This window comes from Gopherus evgoodei, chromosome 9 (genome assembly GCF_007399415.2).
Source record: "Gopherus evgoodei ecotype Sinaloan lineage chromosome 9, rGopEvg1_v1.p, whole genome shotgun sequence".
NCBI classification, from domain to species: domain Eukaryota; kingdom Metazoa; phylum Chordata; order Testudines; family Testudinidae; genus Gopherus; species Gopherus evgoodei.
Window position 1 is genome coordinate 104,783,123 of NC_044330.1, and position 6,000 is coordinate 104,789,122.

The window sequence follows — 6,000 nt, forward strand, 5'->3', positions numbered from 1 at the left end:
GCAAATAACTGCAAACAGTTGCTCTCCTGTTAAGGTGTAACCTTGATGGTGCGCTCATCCATTGAGCGAGGACAAGGTTCTAGTTAAGCCTCTAATTTGTGGCAGTCGTTTCATTTCTGTCCTCGACCAAGCCAGGCAATATTTGCATAACACGTCTGAGTGTGTTTATGAGAACACATCACTTTAAATTGGTTTTCTTCTTTCAAAATTAGTGGCAGACTTTGGCCATCCAGGTTGCAGTTTAACTGCACCAGATGTCAAGCGCTGCTCAGCCAAGATCAGTGAGTAATTCAAAGGAAATATGATTTAATTTCAAAGGAATGTGGTCAATATTTTAGTGTATTTGGATCTTTTAATGTACAGAATATGTAGTGCTTCAGCTGGGCTTATTAACTTTAGCTTTTGAAGCAGTGATTCCATTGGTGTGAATTAATGTCTATTAAAAAGTATTAGTTTTAATTTATTTTAAAGTACAGGCCCTGGAACAATATTAGTTATTTAAATGTTTTAAAACTCTGCGCCATGTCAGGAGCTGTTAGTTTAGGACCTGATCCTGCCAGTTTAGGTTCATCCAGTTCCTATTTGGGGACTGATCCAACTCCAATTAAAGTAAATGGAATGACGCCCACTGATTTCAATGACAGCTGAATTAAGGCTTTACCATGGCCCATTTCATGCAGCTTCAGTGCAGGGATTAAATGTGGCTCTTGTGTGATTTCTTCATGCTGGGGTGAATTTAACCCTTAATGAACACATTGGTGCCAAAGTAAAATATCTCCTCTGTTCCGTCCCCAAATTAATAAATCCTGCTATAATGACCATTTCAGCCCTAATACTCCCACTCTGTTACACCCATTGATTTCGGCAGGGAAAGGTATAACACAGTTCAGATACAGGCCCATGAATTAAAACCCATTTCTGTAGGAAAGTGAGACTAATGTCTAGATACATTAAATGTTCCCTCAGCTTCCTATAGTTATGAAATAGCTAAAAGGTGCTGGTTACTGTCTGAGCTATACTGGAGAACTGAGCACAGTTTGTGTAAATGGCTTTGGGTTTTATTCTGATTATAATGTCATTTTTTAAACAATCAGCAAAAAGTTAATTGTTTTTAAAACGGGTCAGAAAATGACTTGCCGAGATATTTTAAAGCTGCGTCCACTTTGCAGAGGTCAAAATGAACCCATTTTTTTTGTTTTTGCAAAACAAAATTGTAATATTTTTATCAATATATTTAAATCAAAATGTCAGTTTAAATGTAAATTACTATTGAAATAGTTTGATTGCAAAACCCACACTTACTAAAAGCTGAGGTTTTAGTAAAAGATAGTCAGTCATATACATGTATGTGCAAAATTTAGTTTCGTAAGGACTTTTCCAGTTTTTGTAGAAAAAAGGAATTTTTTGTGAAAATTGCCAGTTTGTTGAAAATAAATTCTGTTAGAAAAATATTTAGAAGAGAGAATTTTTACCCTCTCTAGTCACACTGCGGGGACTGATGCCAAGGAGCTCAGAGCAGAGGAAGGCTACTAGCCAATTAAACTGACCTACATTTCAGAAGATTCATTTGGGAAAGCAAGGCATTCCCCTTCCTCCCAAGAAATCCAGGATTTTCCTGGTAACCCAGGATGTGCTATCTCAAGGAGTAGAGTTAGGGACGGGCTGTGGGGGGGGAAAAAAGTCCTCTGTTGAGGTAAAACAAACATCCAATCTATGTAACATTTATTGCATATTTAATGAAGGTGTCCCTTCAAATAAATCTAGCATCTGTCTTCATGCAACAGGCTTATTCACCAAATCCTCCAGCAGTGGGGAAGCTGGGGTGTGTGTTTCAGCTGCAGACTCAAATTGGGTCACACTCAGAAGGATATTTCCACTGGCAGAAAGAGCTAGGAACATAATTTCTTGTGAAAATTAACAACTCTGCAGGAATCTGAGGCGGGGTCTTGAACATGTTAGGTGTAGGAGCCCCCCCCCCCCCCGGTGTTGTGAACACCCTGGCATTCCACATTTGATTTCTTACGGGCTCGTCACTCATTTAATAATCTGCTGTTTCCCCAGATGTGCACTAGGTGGCATTGCCAATTTAGTTAAAGAGAAAACACTGTTGTCTCAGATCAGATCTTGAACAGAAGCTGAAAACTGCTGCTGTCTCAAAAAGCTTGATCCAAAGCAGGAGCTAGAAGCAGTTAACTGCTTTGTGACAGGCTGAATGCTGGAGCCTTTAAATGCTGACATCCTCTTTGGGAATATCTTCCTGAGTAACCTTTGACAAGCATCAAAAAAAGGATAATTACTGAGGGCCAGAGTCCTAAACACTGAGTGTTTCTGCGTTTTTTTTTAAAACCACCTGTTACTGGAGAGAATTTGAAGACAAGTGATGTGTTAAACACAGCAAGCACCACAGTTTGCAATGGTGCAGATTTGCTGGCAGAGCACAGATGTGCATGAATTCCCAAGCTGCTACTTATATAGACTAGATCGATAAATTAAGCAATAGTTACAAATAAGTAAGCACAAAGACGTAGCAAGAGACTGAGACAAGCCAGACAAAAGTGGGAGTGTGTGTGGAGAGAGTATTTATTATCCCTATTTTAAGAGCTGGGAACTGAGGCACAGAGAGGAGGGGCCTCAGCCAGTCACACAAGCAATCCATGGTAGAGGCATGATTTGAGCCCCAGGCCAAGCCATTTCCTTTCTCTCTCCTTCTCCTCCTCCTCTTCTCCCTCCACCCCCGGACCACATGAGAGAAATTTATACCAACCTCTTTCTCCTAGTGCTCACATATGTCATGGTAGTCAATGACCAGACACCAGGGTATGGTGCAAAGTGGTGGGGCGAGGATGGTCTGTTTGGGTTCACCAAGCAAGTTTTAAAAACAAGTTTAGGAAAAGCATGAGCTGGACATACATTGTGATTGTAACGCAGAAGAAATAAGGAAACTACTGCAGTGGATGGCTGACTATCTAGGAATATATTTTTATCAATATAGATGGATTCATTTGGATTCTGAGCCTCTTGGTTACTTCAAAATCATCCCATTAACTGTTGACATTTTCTCATGCTCCTGTGCCTCCCAGATCCATTTGTGTAGTGGGGAAACAAGAGGCTGAAATCCTGGAAGGAAAAGCTTTTCTTGGGTGGGATTTGTCGTTCAACAGCACAGAACCCCATGTGAAATTTCCCCTGAGAGCCTGTTCTTCTGAGTGTCAGCCCAATTTCAGAGATCCAAGAGGCTGAATAACATCTAAATGTTTGAATGTTTATCAGAAATCCAAACATCTGTCATGAATAGAATTAGAAGCTTAAATACATATGTGTGGTTCTATAAATTTCGGCACTTGACATTGGAAACTTAGCAAGAATTCAGCTCTTAAGATCTTCATGCCTTTTTGAAAAAAACAGGAAGCTTCAGTCTGACCAATGTGTTGTAATTTCTACCACTGCTTAGAGAGTTCTTCTCAAAAATGAAATTTGGTTAAAACTGAGCAATATAATGGAGCTGGCCAGCAACAAGTGCTAGACATTCCACTGCAAATATTGCATGTTTTGAGAAGGACAAACTTTTATGTCGTTTTAATGATGGATTCTGAATGTTAGGTACAAATCTGGATCAAATAGATTCTTTATTCAAGCTTCCTTTCTCAGGCTGGAATGTAAATCTGATTTGAGGTGCACTTGGGGAGCAACATCTTGTGCTTGCTAAAAGGTCCACTGGTTATCAATATTAATATTGTTTTTTGTATTGTTAGTGCCTAGCGTCTCCCAGCCTCCAAACATTCCAAGCTGCTGTAGTAGAAGGTTAATGAATCTTGGCTTCATTTTTCCTGGATTGCATTCATAAGAAGTAATGAAACAAACTGCAGTTTCATTACTGAATAGATGTCTTCCATGCTAGAATAATAGGATTGTGGTTTATGATAGACACAAAATTTAAAAGCCAGGAATATACAGTCATGAGTCTGGTGCTCCTATATTGGCTACAAGCTAAGACCAGCAGTTGAATGATCCTGTCTGATGGATGATGACTCAAATCCTGCTCACTTTACTCCAGTGAGGTCAGCATGACTGATCGTGTGAGTAAAGCAAGCAGAATTTGGGGCATGGTCCACATGTCATTTAAAAACAAACACACGCTGGTTTCGGCCTTTGTTAGAAATAGCCCCACAGTTAATTGCTCCCAGTTGACCCCATCTGAAGTAGTTCACGTTCACTGACGTTAATGGGAGTCATCCCGTGAACTATTCTGTCTCAATGGGCTTTGGATTAGCCCCCTGAGCCTCTAGCAAAAAGAGTTTCACTATAAGTAACAATTCTCCAGAGGAAAGTAACTGATGAGGTGTGAGGAGGAGTTGGTCACTGGCCTCGCTTGTGAAAACACTTCCAACAGCACACAGGAGAAGACGTGCAAAGGCAAACGGCGAGGGAGTACAGATAAGCTAGATGGCACCGTTTACTTAGATCTTCAGTAATTGCTTTTTGAGGAAAACTAGTGGGAAGTTTGAAACAGAAGTTTCATGTGAATACAACAAACTTGCATGTCTTGTTGTTAGCATCCTGTGCTGACCAGCACATCTGGCACTGATTTCTTTCCTCCCTCCGTGAATCATGTGACATGACACTCCATTGCTTTCTCTCACAGTTGCTGTTCACGTGTTGGTGTGGGGCAGAGAATAATGTTGCGTCTCACGTGTGGTATGCATTCATTTCTACTAGATGAGTGGAGCAACAAATGATCTGTATTTTGAGGTCACCGTATTTCACATATTTCCAGTTTTATGTACGTTGCTTATAGTTTGGATATTGTTCTAGACAAATAACAGCATGTAGGCTGTGCCAGTATCCCTGATACTGAGAGAATCTGTTCAGCAAGAGGCGTGTGCAATATACACATGCACAATTTTATTTTGGAGAAGGTTATGATAGCTTTTACACTCATGCCAGGTCTATGGAAAAACATCCCCGCCCCATCCATTTATGGCCTTTGGAATGTGTTTGTTTTTAATTTGGAAGCATTTACTCTATTCTATACTTTACATAGATCAGAGAAAGGAACATCCTGCTCCATGCACTTGTACATTCATTGGCAAATTTACATAAATCCATAGCTATGGCCCATACTGGTGCAATCCTCATAAACTTGCAAACTTCCAATAGTCTGTTTAAAAAAACATGGTAGTAGTTGTCACCAGGTGGAGCTGTGACACACAGTCTTTTCTTAACTTTGTGAGAAAGTGTTCAGTCTTGGGAAGACATAATGTGGTGGTAATTTTGTTCTGCAAGGTTTCTGGAGAGGGAGCTGTGCAGCCAACAGGAAAATTTGTTCTCTGCCTTTGTCTGTGATTACATTCAATTTATGAAGCAGAATTGCTGTTTGGAAACTGGGCATTGGTGCTAGTCTGAGATTCCTAGAAGAAGTGATTGTTGCACATGCTGTTTGGCTACCTTTGTTCCAGGACTGGTGGATATGTAAATAAAATAAGTTACACTTACAATATACCTGGACTCTGCATCACTGATTTCTCCTCCTCCAGGGAGCCGATCTTCAGGGCCCTGCGAAGTGTCAGAAGAAGGGGCAACAATATAATACAGCTAAGCCATGCTTTGATAGGAAAACTAATTCATTTCTACAGGGAGGGAGACAGAAGAGTAAGATTGACCTCAGTGCTCCTGTTCCCTGAAAACATACACTGTATGTGCAGCAGCAGTCAAAAAACAAACAAACAAACAAAAACCCTAACAGAATGTTGGGAACCATTAGGAAAGGAATAGATAATAAGACAAAAATGTAACACCACTACATAAATCCCTGGTATGCCCACACCTTGAATACAATGCAGTTCTGGTCACCACATCTTAATAAAGATCTCTTAGAATTGAGAAAAGTGCAACAAAAATGAATAGGTGTATAGAATAGCTTCTATCAGCGGAGAGATTAAAATGACTGGGACTGTTCATCTTAGAAAAGAGACAACAAGTGGGGCGGGGAGAGGGGGATGC